Here is a 24,064-nt window from a genome sequence, read left to right on the forward strand (position 1 = left end):
TATCTTAACTTACTGCATCTCTGTATGATTTGCCAATTGCACAGTGGCAGATAGGAAAGCACCCCAGAGGGTTAATGTCATTGCCCAGAAGATCATTGGTTGCCCTCTCCCCTCTTTGGAAGAGCTTTATAGCTCCTCTGCCTTAAGAAAGTTCAAAACATTCTCAAAGATCCATCTCATCCTGGGAACCCTTTTTTTGAACTATTACCATCTGGCAGACGGTACAGAATAATAAAAACAAGCACAAATAGGCTGAAAAATAGCTTCTATTCCAGGACAGTAGCTCTTTTGAATTCTACTGCATAGTGTAGTGTTGGTGCAGTTTTGGGGGTTTTCGGTTCAATGTGTGGAGTGTGAAGGATGTGTGTTTGTGTTTATTTTCATGGTCATGATGCACACTGAAGATGATGTTTGATTTCGTTATACGAGGTGCAATGACAATAAAGTAAGCTAAACTAAACTAATATAACAATAAAAGAATTTGATTTAAAAGACTTATTAAAACAAATAAGAAACAAATGTGACATTTTCAAGCAATAAATATATTACTTCACTAATACAAATTTAATTTGTTTTTAAATGTACTCAAAGTAATCCACTGTGTCTTTGAATTTTAAGAGTAAATCATGTAAGTTTGTTTCTTAATGTCAATGCACTGAATAAAATATTGACTCCTTTCCACTCATTACATTACTAATTCATTTTATGAACCAATTGGAAAAAATGTTCCATCCTAGAAGCTTCTTTCTTGAAATAAACATTTCTACATTTAGAAATTCTGGTTCATTTGAGTTGACCCAGTTTTCTTTTAAAAACTCACAGCAGCTAATAACAATAGGGGAAAACAAATACAATCAAAAGTAAACAATAACTAAAAAAATGGTGAATACAAATGAGCAGAGCATAAAGACGCTAGAGAAGAAAGGCTACTTTAAGTTTGAACAAGCAAAAGTATAGATTATGTAAGGAATTTTAAGAAGGATACAGAATTTGGAACCCAACGGTCTTTTTTAGAGAGAAAAACCCATTACTGGAGATTTGTTTTAAAAAACGAACACACACACACAGACAGACCACTAATCATCTCAATCTTTCTACAATCTTTCTATAGAGAAGAGAGCTCCCAACATTTCTATTCCAAAGTTCAAATCTCTTCAATTAGTATCCTATATTAATCATCAGCCTGGGCACCTTTCAAGACATGAGTTGAGAATCAAACATCCCAAGAACATGTTCATTTGTTAATTGTTTGTTTTCCATAAGCTGGCAAGAAAAGCCCAATGTCTTTCATCCCCATCTCTTTAAATTGCCTGGAATTAAAATAGATGGATATGAAACCTCCATGGACTGTGAGACGTTCAGTCAATGGGGGTGGGGGATAAAGACAAGGACTTGAGGGAGATAGATTGGTGCTGCTTGAAGTGCCAAAGTAGACTGCAAATGAAGTCAGGAAGTAAAATGGGATATGATACAAAAAGGATCTGCCAGTCCTTTGCAATACTAAATCTGTTGTTACAAAAGCAGAGCCCAGAGCTGTTGTTTTCTTCGGCAGAAACAGAGGACTTGACTCTATATTGCACCATCGTTTTACAAAGGATTATGGCATAGAGAGTTTTGACCAAACAGTTATACGCTTGCATGACTCTACTTTAGTAGCTTATAATGACTATTCCAGCCCATTCCATCCCTCTGTCGGTATTAAATAAGCAAGCAGACCTACCTTTTTCACCTTTCACACTTAAACATTTTTCCCTTCTCCCTCCCTCCCCTTCCAGGGCTGGTGTTCAATCATCTCTCAGTCACCTTTATCTGAAATGAGAAGGTCCTTCATGCCAGGCCTGAGAAGTTTTGGTCATGGCTGCAAAAATCCAGGAAACATTCAAATTGCTCAGTTGGGTGCACAAAACGGTCTCTCACGGTTTCCAAGGAAGCAAACCTCTGGCCTTCCACAGCTGAGAAAACTAAGCAGACCTTTTTTCAAGGGTCAAAAGATAGATGCCATCTAACTGCTACAAAAAAATTACCCTTCCCAGGCCAGCTCTCCTCCTCTATGGCTTACATAGAAGCTCATTATCTCAAGCCCACCAAGCTACAGCAAATGGGAGGGCACACGCCGCCACGCTGCTCCACTCTCTTGTTTACTCCTCCTCCCTCCCCTCTCTGTGGATTCCCCTCGTGAATAATGCAGAAGCTGTAGTTCCAGACACTGCCCACTCTATGCTTCTCCCCCAAAGCTGCTGAAAACAGCTCAGAGTGCCAGCCAGGGACAGGCTCCATGTTCTGCATAGTGCAAGCCCCAGGCCCTTGTATGACAGGCCTGTGTTCAGTTGTTCCCAAAGTTGCTGTCTCTTTTTGTACCATTTCTGCTTGTGAAACAACACAAAAGCCACGATGAGAATAGGGAGTCCAAGTGAAAAGGGGGACCATTCTCATTCTCACCTCTCTCAGGGTAGCTATTCAGAAGCAAAAACATGCATGAAAATACAGTTCTTTAGCCTTTGCCAAGCACAACCTGGAAGACAGTTGAGTAGAACTTTTTTCCGGGCCTACATGGCTCAGAGATTTTCATGAGTATATCAGGGTTTCAATCCTAAAAGTGGGAAGGAACAAGGCACAAAGTATGAAGCCAGGATAAAACCTGATGGATCTAAGTTTAATTGAACAGCATCAGAGTAAGCCAAGGCTTTAATGAGGTTGGAGTCCTGAATGCCTATTGTACATATTTACCTTAAACTTTCAAGCAGAAATTTAAGTGCAGATTCAACCAGCTAATATTCCTTGTATTTTTTTTCTATGCCTTACCAGTCCAGGACACAAATCTATTGGATTGGATTACAATAAGATGCTTTCTTATTGGTCTTTGCTTGTCTCCAATTACTATAGGCAGATGCTATTTATTATTAATATAATTGCACATCCCTAACACCACATTCTGACTTCTGGCATTCTGCCATGTATTTGTTCTTATGTTATTGAATGCCCTGGAATTTATTTTTCTTTACAGGACTAAGAAGTCAGAGGAAAGAGGAGCTTGTTCTTCTAGAAATACATCAAAATCAAGGGTCAGTTCTAAGAAGACTATCAATTCATCAAAGGGACAAGCAAAAATTGAGTTTGAATAAAGAAAGTTACCATATACTAACTAGCTTCATATATTGTGTTATGATGTACAGAATGGTTTAGAGTTGGTGCTGAGGTGCAAAAACTAAGGATGGAAGGCCACATATGCCTTTGAAGCCTTGGCTGTGGCCTTCAGAACCTCTAAAAACTGTCAACAATTGTAGATATTAATATGTCATATTAGAAGATTAAATTAAATACTGTACATAGTTATTGAAGATTAATCATATAAGCATATTTAACTTGAATTAAATTTTAGTGTCATTGGAAAGGATAGCATTTAATTCTCCCCTGGTCTGAGTATGTTAAGGATATTTCTCAGCCTAGCAAGAGTTGTTTGCTTCTGGTTTATCATGTCATATTTTATAATCCATGATTCAGTGCAGTGTTTGAACCTAATCAAATATTGTTTCACCTAACTCAATATTGTCAACACTGATCGATACATAATCCAGCATTAAAGCTGGAACCAAAGATGCATCATTAGAGTACAAATGAGTAAAATGTGTTTCACATTATCAAGCATTATCAAGGGTACCGTGGTTTCCAAAACAAGACTAATTTTTCATATGTGTATGTTATATACAAAACAACATAAAAAACAAAGTATCTACAACTTTATTGCTATGAATCTTTTAAAAATTGAAATAAATGAAATGTTTGCAGTAGTCAGCAACTGAGAGCATTAAACCTCTCGTCTCCAATGCTAAATAATGCCAACCTGAAATATGAGTTGTATCATCTATGGAAACTAAGATGTGGAGGAGATATTGCCTTATGGTTTCCCTTGAAGGATGCCCAAAGCAACCCTTATGTGGCCTAGGCACAAAGGGAAATCATTTTTAGAATAAGCTGCTTATTTACAAATCTCTAGGTTTTGTTTTTGCACAGAGGTTGCATAACAAGGAAGCAGTATTAGTTCTCAGTTAGCATGAAACACTTTAAATTTGGGAAGAGTTGCACACTGAAGTTCTTTACATTTTTTAAAATTAATTTTGCTTTTTAGAAAAATTAATTTTCAAACTCCAGTCCAACCAAAGATACGACTCCCTTTCTGGGCAATTGCTTATAGCTTCCTCCTGTAGAATGAATCTATTATTTACCCACTGATTTGCATGCTATGAAATCATTGTAATACAGCTACACTCTGAGGCTGGTTCTTTATCTTCAACATACAACCAAAATAGCTTATTCAGCTAGGCTATTGAATTCCAAAAGATCTTGGACAAGATCATATAGAAAACAACTCACCAGCCTCCTTTGTAATGCTTTTCAGTGCTGTAGCTGTTCTGCTGATTCACATACTGCATTGCTGGCAGTATTGATTGGGGGATATTTTAAGAGATTTGTAATACACCAGCTTTAGGATATTTCAAATTGGCTAAGGAGTTAACCCAGATATCCATACAGAATAGTGACAGTATTAAGAGGTAATGAAAGAATAATTGCTTTGCTGCAGGAACACATATAGCCCAAATGGAATTCCCCTCCCCCCTCCTAAATATACTTAGCTAGTTTTCAAATAGTTAAATGTTTGTATATTGAACCATTTTTTTTAAAAAAAAGAGATACTGATATTAGTGATGAAATTTACAACAGTCTGGATCTTAGCAAGGCTTTTTTATTTTAGAATTATCAGAGAAGACTTTCCAATCACCCTCATTTTCCAAATTTAAGAGTTTGGAATTTTATCCACAATTATGACATTTTTCTCTGTCAGTTTTCCTCCCCCCCCCCCATCTACCCAGCAAATGAAATACTGTTGGGAATAGGAGAAGCTGGATGGATAAGACACACAATTTAGTTTACTGGTAAAGGTATTTGTTAGAGATTGTGAGTTCTAATCCTACTTTAGCCTTGAAGCTCTCTCAGGCTTTAGTCTCACATAAGTACTGTTCTCTTAATTTTTAGATAAATTTTAAGGAACTTGATTATACTTTATATCTTGAAATTAAGTCACCACTATGAATTCCATTGTACGATAGTCTCATATAAATTAGCATTCATATCATGATGTTAGAAGAATTAAATATATTGTCAAAAACGAAGTGCATGCTAATGGAGATGGCCAGATTTAGAAGAAGAAACACCTTTCACTATCTGAACATATCAAAATACTCATGTCAAAAAGTCAGATGAATTAGTAAAATTACTGCAGCAAATGAACAAAATCAAGGAAGCACAATTCTGTCCCCTTTAGAATCTAATGAAAGGTTTCACCATTAAAACATGTTAGGAAAGGGGTGGAATAAGACAAAGTACAAACAGCAGCATAAGCATATCCTCCAATAAGGAAGTCTAGGAGCAAAAGGTTAGAACAGGGTCAATGCAGACCACAAGAACCTGTCACTTCTCATCTGTATCTATGGAAACCAGCAAGAGGCAGGAAAAAGAACTGCAAATTTATTGATTGTGCAAAAATACAGTCAGTCATAAGTGACATTTCAGCCTTGAGCAGTAGTATACAATCAAGGCAAGTTCCTTTATTTAAATGCTTCCAATTTATCAGATGCATTGAGAGGTCAAGTTCATACAACCAACATTTTAATAAGGAAAATTATTTTTAATGTAAACAGTAATAAAGGCTGCACCTGCTGTGATTATCACACTCTGTAATTTCTTTATGTTCAATAAAAGTGCTCAGTTTAATTAAAGTGGAAAAATTGAAACAGGTTATCAGCAGACCTCAACACAATTTCCCTGTATTTCAATCTTTTCTTAATAATTGTAAAAGTGTATAAGTTTTGCACATGAGAAGAAGCAGGGATGGGTTTCACTTGCATTTCTCCCAAATTGCTTTCCACAGGAAGAAAAAAATTCTTCAGTATACATAGTCACTATCTAACCATGCAGAGAGAGGAAAACAATGAGAGTGCATGAAGAAACTAATGCTCCTCCCCCCTCCTTTCATTTCCTTCAAAATGAAAGAAGAGATCTCCTAAAATAACAGAAATGAAAAATCAGCAAGATGAGCCTGACAACGGCACTATATAAATTAGCCAATAGCTGGTATACTTAACGATACCTAGATGGGATCTGAGATTTTCCACTCTTGTTTTGTTCTTGGTGCAGTACAAGAATCTTGTCTTTTGACTTGTGAGACCTGAAAGCCATTTGTGAAAGATCCCAAGTATATGACTAGAAATAATATGATGAACATTATAATAATACCCTAAATCTCTAATTATTAGACACCCAAGTGATCCAGAGATAAACAGATTTCAAATTCTGAAACAGCACCATCAATTTTCTTGGTGCTGATCTGAGAGAATTACAAATAGAACCAGTCACGTACAAATTGAGGATAGAGATTGGGCACAAAATAATGACAACCGAAACAAAGTGACATTTGATTTTATGAAGGAAATATTTATTTCCTAGCAATCTTTTCATCTTTTTCTAACATTTTGCACACACCTCAGGCCATGTGCCTGTAACAATTCACTCTCTATCACACTGGAGGCAAGTGAGAAAAATGAATGAGGCGGCTCCTTTGTTATTTTTGCTGGAGGAAGGATAGAGCCTCCTTACATGCCTCCTCGTAAGAAATGCTTTGCTGAAGGTTGACTTCTAGGAACAACCAGTCTGCTCACCAAGTCTGAAATATGAGCACAGCCTTCCCAAAACAATATGGGACAGATATTACTACTGAAAGCCAGTTTTAACACAATCCTAGCCTGAAAAATCAAGATGTTCTAATGTGGGATTCCCCAAATATTTTAAATGGTAAGACCTAGCATAAATGACATGAATTTTGAATTTTTTAGCTAGTGAAAATCCTGCATTCTACTAACCCTAGATTTTTAAGTCTGAGTGGCAAAGGTCTGAATAGCTCCAAATAGTTTCCTTGAAGCTCAGTTCTGGTAGTCCTAATTGATTCAAAGACTAATAATGCAACTGTTCAAAAATGCACAGATCTTGTCCAATTAGCATTGAAAATTGTTAACTTCTGATTATACTCAAAGGGATGTATTGCTGTTTCTTAACAGCTTCCAACATGACAATAGTGGGAAGGAGTCAACAGTACAGTATAGATGTATTGTAAGGGGGCAACCTCCAACTACCTTTAGAGATATGATATCTCTTTTTTATCTTGCCTTTATTGTTTTTATAAATAACTCTTACATTCCTATTTTCCACACAACCACCCAATAAAGTGGATTGGGCTAAGAGAGAATGACTGGCCCCAAATCACCCAGCTGGTTTCTATACCCGAGGTGGGATTAGAACTTCTGCTTTCTAGCCTGAAGCCTTAACCACTAGTCTAAACTGTCTCGCTACTTTTATAGTTCTGAAGTCCTCTTTATTCATATCTAATTTCTAAATAAATAAATATTCTAATTTTATAGAAAATTTATAGAAATTAACCAGGCAGTAATTATCCTATTCTGTAAAGGTTGTTCTTGGAAGAGATTTCTAGATAGCCATTTAGAAGTACCTAATGACCATCTCTGAAGTCCTTGTCACATAATTATATTTAAAAGATTAATGGGTGCCCTTCAAACCATCAGTTTTTCTTCCTCGTCCATTTTACAATGCTTCCCTTGTCTCCCCCATTGGTAATCTTGATACACTGGAAACAACATAAGATTTCTGCCTCACCAGTTCAGCTCTTTAGCACATGCTAACATAATGGCAAAAGAACTGGAAAGATTATGACATCACAGGCATGACTGCTGCATAAAGTAAATTCCAGAACGCAAAGAAAATACAAGCAAGGTCATTTTGTTGGGACAGTTCTTGTCCCCCTTTCATCATCTGGTACTTTGTGGTGAGAACATCATTTTTAAAAAGAATATCATTTAAAAAGTTGTCTAAGCCTTGTACAAAAGAGGTCACTGTATTTAATTAATTTTTGGACTGAAATTCAAGTATTTTGCAAAGAAAATACATTTTCTTGTTTGCAAACTAAAATTTTCAACTCAACCTACAATAATTTTTTAAAAATCCTCTAAAATGTCCTGACATTTTGTTCCTTTTTAGGGTGAAATCGAACAACAGGCCATGTCTGGCTCTGTAATTTCATTCATTGTCATGCTTGATGAGTCCTGGTTGTGTCTCCACAGCTTGGAGATCAATCCTGACAGAGCTCAAAGTTGACTCAGCCTTCCATCCTTCTGATATCCGCAAAATAAGAACCCAGATTATTGAGGGCAATATGCTGACATTGTTAACCACTCAGAGAGTGCTATAAAGTAGTATAGGGTGTCATATAAATGTCAGTCAGGGGTGTCAAACTCACATTGTCATGGCGGCATTATCATTATTAGGAATCTTCAGAAACATGAAATTAAATTTTAATGACTATAATGTATTTAATCACATATTTCGAACATGCTGCATTAGTTCAGTGGGGTAAAAGTGTTTTGCTGTTAATTTTTGTTTTACTCAGTGTCTAATGCATCTCATTGCAGTATCCAACAGTAGTCAGTATTGATGGATTCAAATTATCCTGATACAGTTTTTCTATTGTAACAATCTCTGGTAAACTTTTCACCATGCTTGTCATTGACTACACCTAGACTTTTGGAAAAGAAGTCCAGGTGTGAATACAAAAAATGAATCTTCAGTGGCATGTTGCATTTCATGGTCTTGTAGGCTGAAAGAAATTTGTCAATCATCTAAATGTAGTTTGGTGTTCTTCAGTTCCCAAGAAAATTCTCAGCGACATCCTTGAATGCTTTCTAGACAAGTTTCTCTGGCCCCACTAGCAGATCTTTGAACTGCTTGTATCTAATCTATGGACCAACAAAATACCTCCCTTAATCTTGGCATCAGTTATTTTTGGAAACATCTGTCTTAAATAATGAAAATTTTCACCTTCACCTTTCAACTTTCACCTTGTTTATCGCTTTCAAAATATTTTTCGTTTTATGAGTTTTATGTGAAGTAGAAACAAAAATACCTTTCTTGGGTAAAGAAGTTGTTCATGTGCCACATTTTTCTGTCCTGGAAGCTAATTATTTTGGAATGGTAATTTCTTTTTAATGAAATGAAACTCTTTTGCATGGCTGTCTCATTTGCATATATAACAATGATACTTGGTATATCTGAGCTGCATTTCAAGCAGCAGAGCCAGTACTTTTAGATCTCTATAGATGTTCTAGTTGTACTTGGTATACTGGATGTGCTTCAACAACAGATATTGAAGTGTGTACCATTGTGCCATTGTGTAAAAATGTATGTTTTCTACAAAATGGTAGGTGATAGGTTAAATTACAGGTTATTTTCATAATTAGCAGCCAAAACCTATAAGATACATCTAACCGAGTTCAGGAAGCAAACTTTTTGTTGTCCAGTGAAACCACAGGCATGAAATTATTAAAATAGAAATCATTTAATAATATAAACAAATATATATCTTTTTAATATGTTTCTAATTAAAGCTAGAATCAGTTATCTATAGTTTAAGAACTGCACAAGCAGAGGAGGTATTCAGCAGGTTCTGACCAGTTCTGGAGAACCGGTAGTGGAAATTTTGAGTAGTTTGGAGAACCGGCAAATACCACCTCTGACTGGCCCCACCCCTATCTATTCTCTGCCTCCCGAGCCCCAGCTGAATGGCTGGGTCTTCTTTTGTTGCTCTGCACAGGATGGAGTTGGAAAGCAGGTTAGTGGGGTGGGGAAGGAATGGGATTTTGCAGTAACCTTCCCCCAGGGGTGGAGAGGGAACAGTATTTTTCCCGTGCCGTGCCCACCAAGCCATGCCACCAAGACACACCATGCCCACCAACTACGCCTACCAAACCAGTAGTAAAAATTTTTTTGAATCCCACTACTGTGCACAAGGTACTATCAACCAATTGCTAAAGGAGCTGCTGGTCATCTTTGCAGTATCCCAAATAATAATATAAAGACTCTGAAGCTTATCATGCCTGACCCTTAGAACAGATTTCTTTCCAAATGATAACTCTTACTTCCACCATCAATATATTCTACACAGTTTACATCAGAGATCCAGTTCTAAGGAGAAACACAAATCTGGGGATACCATGTACTTTTAATGAGAGGGTGTTTTGTATACATTCACAGGGTAGATAAAAACAGAATAAAAACATATTTTAAGACTTCCTATAATATATGATAAGTAAATTACAATCCAGCCTAAAGAAATCAGTAATACAACTTTTAATTATATTATGTGAATACACTTATTAACAGCAATATAGTCGAACCGTGGGTCGCGACCATAATCCATTCCAGGACTATGATCCCAACCCAATTTGGTTGTGACCGGAAGCATGACTGACTGCGCATGCATGGAAAAATATGCACGGACTGCACATGCGCGGAAGGGAAAATCAGCACGGAAAGGGAATCTGCCGTGGCTGGGTGTGTTCGCCACCCGATTTTTGAATCATGACCTGATTCAAAAATTGGGTGGATTTTTTGGTCGGAACCCAATTCGGTCACGAACAGAAGCATTCGCGACCCGAGGTTCCACTGTATATGAATATTGAAAATATCACACTATATTAATCTTATAAAGTGATTAGTCTAAAGACAAAGATCAGTCAATAGAGGATTTGCAGAGAAGGAACAGATCTGAAGCGATGAATCTGAGTATAGATCTGAAGCGATGAATCTGATCAAAGGAGAGAAATAAAAGTAAAGCAAAAACATGAGCAGCATGTTCCAAAAGCCAAGAAATAAGTTCTTGATTCTGAACATCTCTTCCTTCCATTGATTTCAGATGCTTGCTTGAAACCATTAAGAAAAAAATATCTCCCAAACCCTGGTGATTAATTGAAACAGAGACAGCTTACTTCTTACCTACCAACTGGTGTTCAGATGAAATGAATTAAAACATAATCGAAATAATTATTACAGTTTTATTACAAGGGAGAGTTTTATTACAAGGGGGAACCATTATTCTTTTTAAAAACATCTCTTAATAAGAAGGGAATATATCGGGGATGTGGTGATGTGCCACACAGGCAGAATGTGCAATTCTCTTTTTTGTGGTGAGTTCTCTGGTGTAGAAGAGAGTTAATAAAAGAGTGTATTAACCCTCTTAAAGGCATAATGTATCAATTCATTACTTTTTCATTTGTTTAATGAAAAGCTATGTACCTGTATCCAATAGTTTGCTGAAAAATATGCGAGATGTGATACTCTAAGAAACTGCAACGAGTTCGAACTACATGCTGCCAGTAGATTGTGGCTTCTCTTTCTTGTATTATTATGGCTACTGTGTAGTATTTGCCTTTTTTTAAATGAAGCATACATTCAACTATGTGCGAAGGAATATAAATTATATTCCTTAACATTATTAAAATTATATCAAATGACAGAAGTACATTTTCACTAGAAATTCAGGGATTAACAAAATCTAGTGATAGGGTGACTTAAATCATAGTGTAGTACAAGCAACGGAAGCTCTTTCATGGATGCCAAAAGCACAATCCTGCACTGTCTGGTTGTATTTTATTGGACGACCCACACATGGAGAATAACTTTTTCTCATACGCTGTTTGCCATACACATAAAGGGAGCAGCTCAACATCTGAGTAGTTACCTTCTCTTACCTTATAAGAAAGGGTTGCTTGCATGCTAGGTGACCAGAAGAACTGGCAGAAAGCCATAGGACCCATGTTCCATGGCTTCTGACTCCAATTCCAATTGGCAAAGCTTAGAAGGCGCTTGGAGAGATGCTATCTTTGACAGCTGTTTGTGGCCAACTACTGTGATCCCAGCCTAGTGATGGTGAGCACCACTGCATCACAAAATGTGTTGTCATAATTGGATTGTAGTTAGTGCTCCCAAAAGCCAAGAATTCAGAAAGACACTTAAGAAAATGGGGAGGAAAATCGTTAAGGAAGTGGTTTGGCCTTCCTGTAATGAGTCTACTTTATAAAGATGATGACATGTCATTGTTATGTCTGTGAGGTGAGAAGCACCTGTTTCAGATCACAATGGCTTTTCACTCACATCTGAGCTACTTTATAAGATTGTGGTTATATGCTAGTATATATAAAACCATTCTTTATTATTTTAAACACTTTATTCATTCACTCATTCATTCATTCAGATTTATATGGCCACCCAATTCAAAGTGTGATTCTGACTGCTATACATCAAAAATAAATAATTAACCAAAGGAACCACATTACAATAAAACATACTTATTGTATAAAATAACAAAAGGGTGACCAAACACAATGATGAAACAACCAAAATGGGACTCCTTCTAAATAGACCCAAATGCCTGAGAGGAAAGCCAGATCTTAATTTTTTTCCCTAGTAACAAGCAGAGTTAATATTTGTTGTATAGTGGGGAGCTGAGGAAATGATGACAGCATATGAATATTTACATGTATACATACAGCTAAATATGAGTAGATGGTTAGCTTATCCATATCCATATTTTACCCCTATTAACATTGTATCTGTTGAGTCAAGGTGAAAAAAGATTGAGGCAATTCACCTGAACATCAACAGAATATGGGCATGGTTGTTTTCTAAACATGGAGCTAAACAATCTAGCCTGCAAAACTCAATTAGATTTATGTGTCTTTATGCCCCCAGCTAGCGGTCATCCGGATATGTACAACCCAGAATTGGGATAAGTTAAAACAAATGGACTAATTCAACTTCACTAACATATCAACTTGTTAAAGAGAGATCATAAAGTATGTTCAACTTACAAATCAGAAGAATATTATCCCACTTGATACAGAATGCTAACTCATTATCCTCTGCAGTTTGAATTTTCAAGATAATGTATCAGAAGCATTTGCAGATAGTGAACAACGCAAAGTGTTGGCCTTGCTAGGAAAAGAAATGATTTTCTGATAAGCTGATGTTATACAATATTGTAATTATTCTTTATTTTTAAGCTATGTTATATATGCTGTAAATGACAATCATCTTTTCCAAGGACCTGTATAATTATAAAATCTTTCAGACAACCACAGTGAAATACAATGCCATTTAAGTCAATGTGACTAATACAAGGCCTGAGCAGCCAGGTGTGATCTGGTAGGATGATGTCTGCAAGGCTGTCATGCTGTCTTTAAGAATGCTAAGACTCTTCATTGTTAATTGCACATTTGTGAAAGAGTGTGGTCTGATTCTTATACCTCACCTTTTTAAATAAATTGTCGAAACAAAGAGCAAGAGTTTTGACATTTGGACTGGTTATTGTGCCCCTTTCTTTGCCTTGCTACTTACAGTAGCAACATGCCTTTCTCTACAAAACACACAATCCAACTGGAGAAAGACAACAATCACTGATGTTCACAAGGCCTTTAGGTAGCTCCTAGATCTCTGCCTAGAATTTTTCTTCTTAGTGTACAGTGTGATAATACAGTCATATGCAATTTTTGCCTTGCTGCTATGAGAGTAAGGCTACAAATATTATCATTTAAAACTCTACTCCTTTGATCCCTTTAAAATCTTCTCTCCTCTCTTCGCCCTTTTCTTTTCTCCTAACTCTTGTAACTTCTTTAATTGGCATTTTTCTTTACAATGTAGAGAATTTTATGTACCGATGTGTATATGTACTATTGTAAGAGTAAACAAATATTTAATGTTACCTTTTTCCAACAATGATTAATATTAAATTATTCTGGAAAGCCACATATATGGCTATAATTTCACTGCAACTTTATATAATTGCGAAGTTATTATACATTTAGAGACATGGAAAAATGCTTTTCATTTATTACAGTAATGGTTAGCTTAAAATTACAACATTGGATTTGTGGCTTATGTATAGATAAATATTCATACACACATACACACACACACACACACACACACTCACGTACATTTACTCACATGCACTCACACAAATTTAAGCCTGTCCAAATAATTTAATAAGGCATTCTGCTTGTCAATGAACAGCCTACTCTTCAAAGCAATAAAGCAGGTATTTGTTTATTAATAAATAAATAAAAAAATTTGGCCACCCATATTACCACAGGGTAACTCTATGGTAACCTGCTTCAACCACAGGTATAGCTGTTTAGGACCCAGAGCAGTAGTCATTTTCATCAGGTCAAACAAAAACTTAATATATCTACAGCTACAGCTGAGAAGAGGACCAATGGCCCCTTTATGACTTGTGGATTTCAACTCCCAGAATTCCTGACCCAGCCATGGCCATAGTTCTCCATCCTTGAGTTATAGGAATAAACAGGCATGAATGGTACTTAGAAATATGGCCCTCACCGTGTTTTCATTGGTTGCAGTCGGTGTGGGGAAGTAATGAACCTTTCTGATGAAATTAAATGTATAACGATTTTCAAGTTTGCCAACTAACATTCAGAAAAGCATTAATTGTATTCTTTTACACATCTATTCACTATCAAATAGCAAGTGATCAAGTGATTAAAGCAAGGGCTACCATACTTAGTTTCAGAAGTTTAAAACAATCACCAGATGGCAGCACAGAGCGCTTTTGCCACCTTATGGTTCTCCAGATTTTTTGTAGCAAAGAAATAGCAGCCTTAATCAAATCATTCTGCTTTAAACTCACATTATACATCGACATAGGCCTATTTAATAATGTTACTTTTAAGAGGAGAAAGTAGCTGTAAAAACCAGCATATACAAACATTGGAAAAGTTCAGATCTGATTTGCAGAGACAAAACTTGAAATGCTAGTAGGGAAGCCTCAGAATGCTTTCAATTGATCGAAGAAAATAATTTGATTTTTAATTACTTATAGATGTTTTAGGAAAACCAGGAATGGATATTTTTTCCTTGTATAGAAAACAGAGAAACCAGAAAATTCTTCTCTGGTGATTATGGAGTCAAAAGGATAATTAACACTGACTAAGACGGCACAGAACAATCAAAATAGACTAAGATTTTTTAAAAAGTAAATTGACCTAGCTGCAAAGAGGACTTTGGGCAACTTAGTTATTGACACCCTTTGTCCTCATCTCACATGGACCCCAACTGTGAAATGCAGTAGGGTATCTCTAACCCGTTTCACAGATGTTAAATGTAATTATCCATTTCATTCTGGGACATTTTGATTTGAGAAACAAAATACTGCAAAAGATCACATGAACTTTTAAGACTAACAGATGACTGCATATGCTTCCTTCAGATCCTATATCAGGAACAAAAACAGCCAGCAATATATATCTCAAGTCCATCATTATTGTTACATATTACATCTCTCCTAATTTAAGTACTGGGTATCAAACACAAAAGATTGACCTCCACTTCTAAAGAATGTGGTGATATTTATAAGTTCTTCAGAATGCCAAAATATTCAAATTGCTACCTTTTGGGGATGAAAATGATGAAAATGAAAAGCACTGTTTAATCTTGGTGCCAGAAATATAACAAATTAAGCCAGAACATCTCCTAAATTCCATGCCATCTGTCTTGTGTTTTCCATTTCCTCATTTCTATTTCCATAAAAAGCTACAGGTTCTTTGATTCTCTGTCCTGCCGAGACTCCAAATTCTGACATATATTTGGCACTTTAGAGGGTCGCTGGTTGCATAGAATAATATTTAACTCACATGCAAGGGAAAAAGAATTGAACTCCACCCTTGCAATGCATCTATTTTAAGAATAACTGTTCTCTGGGGTATATAACATACAGTAAGAATCCCAAATCAGTCCCACTATTCCGTTAAAAAAGAATGGGAAGCATATAGCATTGTCATTCTGGGAGCAAATATAATACAACTTGACATTGGGTAAGAAAATCAGAATTTTATGACTGGAACTGTTCTATCAATTTGGTTTTTGCTTGCATAATACAGCAGATTTAAGGAACAAACTCAATAGTTTTTTTTCCCCTTTTTTGTTTTGTTTTGTTTTCCTTTCTTCTTCTCTTTCATGAATATATATTTCACTCTTTCCTCTTTTTTCAAATTCCAGAACAAGTACATGGAATAGCAGAGTATGAGATAATCACAGGCTGCATATTCACTTGGAAGTCTCCAGTACTCATGGTATTTATAGTACCATTCTAGTTAGAGACTGAATCCAAGACCTCTAAAAGGAAAGCATGCATACTACATCTAAGCTTCAATTTTTCTCATGTGTGCCCCTTACAAAGGTTCATTTTTCACTCCATTACAGACATTTACATATACATCACAAGGACTCAAGCGAATGAGCTCACAAGAAGCATTCTTGTTACCCAGCCTAGTGCAAATCTGAAAGCAAGGCAATTGAAACAGTGGCATGAGAATACAGTTGAATATACAGACTTATCTTTATTGCAGCAGAGTCATGCTGCACCACTGAGAACATCAGTGGTTCTCTTGACTTTCTACAAAAGAATCAGTGTAATTAAAACATTAGGAGATGGTGGTACCATATATAACAGAGGATTTGGCTTGACTAAGTGCCAGTCACCTTTGTTACTATCAACAGAATGAAGTCAACTCTGTTAATACACTGTAGTAACGCCAGTAGCATAATAACACCAAATGGAGCATACTATCCGTTTACACTGGCAGGACTGCATTCACCTGTTCTCACATCTGAGCTAATTCCACAGCTATCATCTCTCTCTCTCTCTCTCTCTCTCTCTCTCTCTCTCTTAATGATTGTACTTTATTGAATAATTTAGTTTAATTTCATGGCCACCTATCTTATCACAGGGCGGCTCTGGGCATTTTGTTATTACTATTTTAACCTTTATTCAAAGCAGAACAGTGTACTACTTATTTGACTATGGGGAGAATAGGAAGAATTCACAAGTTACACCTTCCCTCAATCTAATACCTCATAGATATTCCCATCAAAAATTCCCATCTCCTCCAAGCAACATAATCAGCAATTAACATTTTACATTTGGAGGATGCACTTTGGCAAGAGGTAGTTTACTGGTGCCTGTCTTCTGGAAGAGTTAGTGCTGTATTACTCCGGTGCCACAGACATGTTGAAAGTGTGTTATGAAGAGGCATTATAGAAAGATTTCAGCATTCTGGGTAACTGTTGAAAGTCATGTTCAGACTGAAGGTTAGGAATGTTTGTTTTTCTTATGGAACCCACTTTTTTCTCTATCCCCTATTCCACATAGAGATATAAAGGTGTGTATGTCAAAAGAATATAATCATTTCAATGTAACAAAACTCAGCAACAGAGAAAATGGGTATCTAAGTTTGTTCATATAGTTACAGGCTGTCCTCAACTTACAACACTTCGTTTAGAGACTGTTCAAAATTACAATAGCACTGAAAAATGTGACTGATCATTTTTCACACTTACAACTGTTGCAGCATCTCTATGGTCACATGATCAAAATTCAAATGCTTGGCAAGTGGTTCATATTTATGACAGTTGCATTGTCCCAGTATCATGTGATCACCTTCTGGGACCTTCTGACAAACAAAATTAATGGGGAATCCAGATTCACTTGACAACTCTGGCCAGAAAAGTCATAAAAGGGGGCAAACTCATTTAACAAATGTTTCACTTAGCAACATAACTTTGGGACTCAACTCGAGGACTATCTGTATTTGGATTTTTGTAAAAGACTTCATCTGAGTGCAATTGGATGAGTAAATATCCAATATCACATGTGGTAGAATTTTCTAAAAACTAGATAGATATTGCTTTTCAAAAGATCCTGAGTTGCTTAGAGAAAGGCAAAGAAAGGTTATTTTCTCTGAAAAGCAAAATTCTAAGACACCCATTCACTAGGAAGCCTGGAAATCACATTATATAAAAAAATAACCATGCCTTTATGTTTTTTTGTCCAAAAAAAATCCAGGCTTCCCTCTTATGTCAATTTGTAAGGTTTTTTCCAACATACAGAGGAAGCTCATTATTTCTCTCAAATTCCTGTTTTTTGAATACAGTTAAATAAATTGTATAGGCCTTTTGTTAACAAGGTGTCATTTTCTGTGCATGCATATATTGCCTAAAATATTTCTGGTAGAGAGAGGAGAGATTTTAATAAATAAAAATACACTGAATTTCAGGATACACTTGAGTTCCATTTGGATCAGTAAATGTATCATAGATGCAGGGGCTGGTTTGGTTGAGCCAACATAAGATCAGAGAGAAATGATATAATGAATATTAAATGACATGAATTTACATCTCAAATTAGACTGCCTGCATAAAAATGTCCAAGATGACTTGATATAATTATGGATGGTTGGGCAAGAAGGAACAAAAAAATGACATGTTTGAGCTCAGTGCATGATAAATATGTCTTCAGGGGATTGCTATCAGCTTGAATATTTAGATTTCCAATCCTGTTGCAAAAATATGAAAGAAAGGGTTAATATTAATGTACCATTGCTTTCTTTACCTTTTCCCTTGTATACTATGTAGCTTTCTGTTTTTCTTCCCATTTTCACAAAACAAGAACAAAAATAAAGGAGATATTTTAAAATATTATTAATTTTCAGAGTTAAAGAATGAATGCAACCGACACCCTGTTTGTATATATGTATGGAAGAGAGCTGATGTTTTTATGTTTTGTTTGTTTTGTTTGTTTTTAAAAATCAATAAAATTGTTTTCAAAAAAAAAAAAGAATGAATGCTAATAAATAGCAGGTTTCAGTGAGAATCTCAATTTTAAAATATCTAAGCTGCAGTGTAAAATGCCAATTGTTTTATCTCTCTTTCAAAATAAATTAAGAAATTAATCCACATTCTACTGTTGTTTTCCCTTTTTAACGTTTAGCACTTTCTTTTTAATTTCAAGAAGTTATACAATCACTCTGAATGCCTCATAGATGTGCTTACCATATGAACTTGAAATAACTCACTTCAAGTTATTCTAGCATTAGAAATAAGTAATTTATCACTTGCTGCATTTAATTTGTTCTTCAGACTACTAACTATATTAAATTGCAAACGTATGCTTTTCCAAAAAAATATACTCTTGAGGGCCTCAAATAGAATTGTCAAAGCCTTTACAAAATGGCAATTCCCAGGGCTCCTTGGGAAAACCATGACAATGATAGGAATATAAACCAACTGAAGCATGCAGTGATACACCCCTTATCATCTTGTTGCTTCCTGCTTTGCACTCTGCACTTCTAAGGTTTCAGCATCTTTTTTTGTATCTAGGTGACCAGAATTAGGGGCAGTATTCCAACTGTGGCCTTACTAGTGCAATATAGAGTGGTACTATCACTTATCATGTTCTTGATGTTATTTCTCTGTTGATGCAACCTAAGACTGCAATGGCTTTTTTGGTAGCTGCAGCACACTGCTAACTCATACTTAAGTGGTGGTCCACCAGGACACCTAAATCCCTCTCACAGGTACTACTGTTGACCCAGACACTGCCTATTCTGTAATCATGAAATCCTTTTAATCCTTTAATCCTCCAGTGGTCCCTACTTTATGCTTTCATTTACTGGAAGTGATTCTTGCTTCATCAACCATCCCGCGTACAGCACCAAATGTGCTACTATAATTGCCGTCATTCCCCCAAACCACTTGATAATTGGCAACAAGGTGTGAAATCTCTTAATACACTGTTTCTATATGTCTCGTAATTCTGTAGAGAATTTCCAAGATTCAACCATCCTTAATCATGTCTTTGTGAGAAGAATTTTAGTTAAACCCTTATGGGCTGAGTTATGTTATCATCTTTTAGTACTAACAGTAAAAAGAACTTCCCACAATTCTTCACCTGCTTAACCCCATTATAGATTGTACAAATCTGGAGGACTTCATTCCCTTATTCAACAACATTTGCTCAGGTAAATCCTTATCAATACTGTATAAAAACTAAATGATCTTTGTCCACACATTATTTTTAACCAGGTCATTTGCGAACCTGGCAGTTACATTTATGCCAAATTGGAATCTCAATTAGTTTTAACTTGATTTCATTTTCTGTGGCAATGCACGAAATAGTGCCATCAGTGCCATTAATTAATTTATATGTCAATAGATTGTATTACAAAAACACAGAAAGTCAATGCAGATTCATTTAATAATTTGGTTAAGTTACAGTGAATGAATGCAGTCATACTGTCTCCATCTCTTAATACTGAGGTGGATTGCCATTTATGTAGAAATATTAGTTTGACTTTGGTTACTGGATATAGAAAGCATGACAATAACTAGAGCCAATTCTTCAGTAAGTGCAGACCCATAATTCTCTATACATCAGATAATTCAAGCTGTTTGTTATGCTGCTGAGGCAGTTCAGGATTTGTACAGTTCAATGATATTCAGAAGTCTATATCAAATTTCTGTTTTATAATATGATAAAATGTCTGCCATTTCCATTTATGAAATGTTTGAGTTTCTGCTGCTTTCTCTGACTACAGAATAAACAAGTCTAACATATTATTCTACTAGTTTGTTTTTCACAAAGATGCAATGCTTGGTGACATTGGTGAAAATGTCTTCTATTATACAAAATCTATTTTGTTCTGTTTTGTTTGCAAGAATAGCCATGGCTTATACTCTGGCAGTCCCTTTACAAGAAGAGATAATATGAAAATATTCTCAGCTGGTCACTGATATTCTTGAAAAAGCAGTGTTATAATTATGAACTCTTTACAGGTTGATCTCAAATAGGAACATATGAGAATTTCATCCAATTTCTGCACTTTGTACAATACAAACAGTATTTTAAATAAAAAATGTGGGGAATTTTGATAAGAGGCACTTACACTGAAATAAGAATCTTACGGATAAGAGCAGAGAACTGGCACTATTAAGTACCTCTTGCCATTTATAGACCTAGTCCTAAACACCTCACTTTCTCCTTCATTACATGGAAACAGCAGTAGTTTAGGTAGGCAACCAAATAGCTTTACAAGGTAAGTTGATCTCTTACCTTTAAGCCCAATATAAGACATTAAAAGAGGAACAAATGTACACTGACAGCAAGTCAGAGAAAATCTAGGCAGAAATTATGACACAAGAGACTGAGGACAAAGATGCATGAAGGCTACAGTTTTGAATTAAGATGTATTTGGCAGCTACTTCACATAAGATGTTTCCTCAGCCATGTAGACGTGAATGTACATAAACATGATACTCAGGACAAAACCTGTATGTGTCTATTTTCTCAAGTGTGCAGGTAACAAGAGACCTAAGGACAAAACTGATGCACAATCCCTATTATTACCTCAGTACATCATTCTAAAAAGTGTCATTTTAAAAATCCTATTTATTTCATTTTCAACATATTGTAGATTCACAATTAATAAAGATTGTAGATTCACCATAATATTTGAAGAAAAAGACTTCAAAAAACCCTAAATATTTATTTATTTGTTTGTTTATTTATTTATTTATTTAAATGTATATGCTGCCCATCTCTCTATCGGGCAATGTTTAAATTATCATTTTGTTGTCTATTTCTTTAGTCAGTTGCTGCCCATCAGTATACCCCCAAATTTTATAATTTCCTTCCAATGCAATCTAAAGTCAAATGCCTCTTTAAAGATGATGAAACCATGCTAGGAATGATAGTAAGAAAGGTGAAAGAACTTTGAGGAACTACCATCTGCCTTTTTCCAGAACTGCCCGATCTTCTAGACTATACAATTACCTAAAAGACAAAAAGGCAAATTCAAAGGTTTTGTGAAAATGTACTTTAGTCGTTTTAACCCTGTGTTTTTAAAAATATCCTTGTTTTTATTTTATTTTTTGCTTTACTTTGACATTTTGGTGAGCTACCCTGGAAAAATGTTGAAATATGTATCAAGAAAACAGCGAATTTTAAATAATAGAAATGCATGGAAGATCTGAAAGGCTTCCATACTTTTCAAGGCAGCAGGCCTTAATCAAATCCAATACCAGTATATATGTCCCAGAGAGAGCAATGGGCTAAATAATAACAATAACAGTTGGACTTATATACTGCTTCATAGTGCTTTACAGCTCTCTCTAAGCAGTTTACAGAGTCAGCATATTGCCCCCAATAATCTGGGTCCTCATTTTACTGACCTTGGAAGGATGGAAGGCTGAGTCAACTTTGAACCTGTCAGGATCAAACTCCTGGCAATGAGCAGAGCCAGCCTGCAATCCTGCATTATAACCATTGTATTACCATGGTTCTTTTGTGAGGAGACACAAAACATGCAACTTATATACTTGTGTCCAGCATTGGGATACAACATGTTAGGGGTTCAGTTGTGGTGCCTCAACACATTTTGTCATTTTCACTTTCTTACAGTTTATACTGGATTCGTTCTTGAGAACGCAGCTGGATAAAAAAGCACTGCCTTAAAGGAATAAGAGAAAGATACAATATTAAGAATTGAATCTAAATGCAACAGGGACTCCTGTCCTTTTTTTTTTTTTTTTACTGTAAACTACTGTAGAACAATATTCACGTACATAATCCCTTCATGCACTAAAGCAGAACAAATAGAGATTAACCCAGCTTGGAAAAAATAACAAAAGAGAACAGGTGGAAATGACAGACAGGCAGGCGGAGTAAGAGACAATGCCAGTCAGATTGATCTCAGCAATGATCTCAGCATTGCAGCTGCCCAGCTGCTGTCAAGAACAGACCCTCTGCAGGGGATCTGGTAAGCAAAGATGGATGGGAAATTCTTTAATTAAAATCCAACTCCTGCAATTTGACCTGCCTAGTCTGTCCATTTTCACCTTTAAGAAAAAGCTGGCATGCTGCAATGGCAACACTAGGTATTCCACCTAAGGGAAGGATTTCTAGCCATCAGAATAGTATTTCCTCTAAAACCAACACATTAAAATATAATTAGTCACAGCACTGGTTTTTGAAAGATCTCGTCCAAAACCCTCTTCTAAAAGGAGATCCAGCCTGTCATCCAGCAACATAGTCAGGCATATGAAGATAAATGCTACCATTGTTTTAACAAATCCAAAAAGTAACAAAAGCCAACAGAGAATATTGGCTTGAAATTTCTTTTGGTTATTTCACAAAGGAAAATTGTGTTTTTGTTTTTTTAGTTTACAAAAAAATAGACAAAATCCATAAATCCTGCAAAAATCATTTACCCTCTCTATATGGGTTGTTCAAGCACCTCTCTTCAAGCACCTCTCCTTAATAGACATCATTTTGCCTGCAAAACCTCCTAATCTAAAGTTTTCTGACATTGAAAAGAACTCATGGAGGGCAAATTCTCCCACTAAGTGCTAAGCACAGTACAAAGATTTCTTCTCTCCCAAATTTCTTCCATATAATGTGCTCTAAACTGTATTTGATGTCTGGATAAGGTATCAAGCATTATTGGGAAATCATGATTTCTAGTCCTCCTTTGGCACAAAGTCAGATGGGTGACCTTGGGCCAGTCACTTGCTCCCAGCCCTAGGAAGGAGGCAATGCCAAACTACTTTGCTAAGAAAATTGCAGGGACTTGTCCAGATAGTCTCTGAGAATCAGACATAATTGAATGGAAGTTTAAAAAAAAAACAGGAAGGGAAGGTGATGTTTGTTTTTTCTTTTATCTTGCATGAAGTTTTATAGATAGAAGCACGTTCTAGCTGATTCCAATTTATCATCATTCCAGGCATAAAGTGAATTATTAACCTAATTCCTCTTCATTCTCTTCCTGGAAGTGGCTTCAGTAAATGCTGGAAGAACTAACCAAATTGTAAGAATCCTTTTGCCTCTTTTGATTTCCAAAACTGTCTTGGTAATACTTCAGAGGTGGGCAACTTTGTTAAGTTATGTTGCTATAGTTGTTATTATTAATGCTTCTGGTGGAGGTTGTAGGGGGAAGGAAGTACACTGGCATTAGGACATGGTACCTAGGCAAGAGAAGTAACAACTTGAACTCTTTCCCCTCCTATCTATGTTTTGTTTATATTTCTAGATTCATTAAGCCTATTATAAACTTAGCACAACAATTTAATTACATTTTCTGTATGAAATAATGCCACAATTTAGTGGCTTGTGCCTGAATTTCTGCAGTGAATTTACGCTGAGGCCACATTATGCAAATTGCATGCAATTCACAAAGTGTCTTTATTTATTATTAAATTAAATCTAAGGAAAAGTTTAAGATTATTTTAAGAAGCTTAGAAAAAAAATCACATGCAGTTC

The 24,064-nt window shown here is 35.8% G+C and overlaps 1 protein-coding gene across 16 annotated transcripts in view; it reads right to left on the reverse strand.

Moving 5' to 3' along the window:
- The window catches only part of NFASC (neurofascin), a 167,971-nt gene that overhangs the window by 138,266 nt on the left and 5,641 nt on the right, over window positions 1-24,064 (reverse strand). For 9 of the 16 annotated variants that reach the window (XM_087929435.1, XM_087929426.1, XM_087929434.1 and 6 more), the window contains exon 1: window positions 1,804-2,069. The exons of 1 other annotated variant lie outside the window; for it this stretch is intronic. The gene's annotated coding sequence lies outside the window, so the exon portion shown is untranslated. Of the gene's footprint in view, window positions 1-1,803; window positions 2,075-24,064 lie in introns of those variants that run through there. 6 more of the 16 variants (XM_087929428.1, XM_087929427.1, XM_087929424.1 and 3 more) reach the window with 3 other exon arrangements.

The sequence above is a fragment of the Pseudonaja textilis genome, chromosome 3, assembly GCF_049901715.1.
Source record: "Pseudonaja textilis isolate UNSWEBS1 chromosome 3, rPseTex1.2, whole genome shotgun sequence".
NCBI classification, from domain to species: domain Eukaryota; kingdom Metazoa; phylum Chordata; class Lepidosauria; order Squamata; family Elapidae; genus Pseudonaja; species Pseudonaja textilis.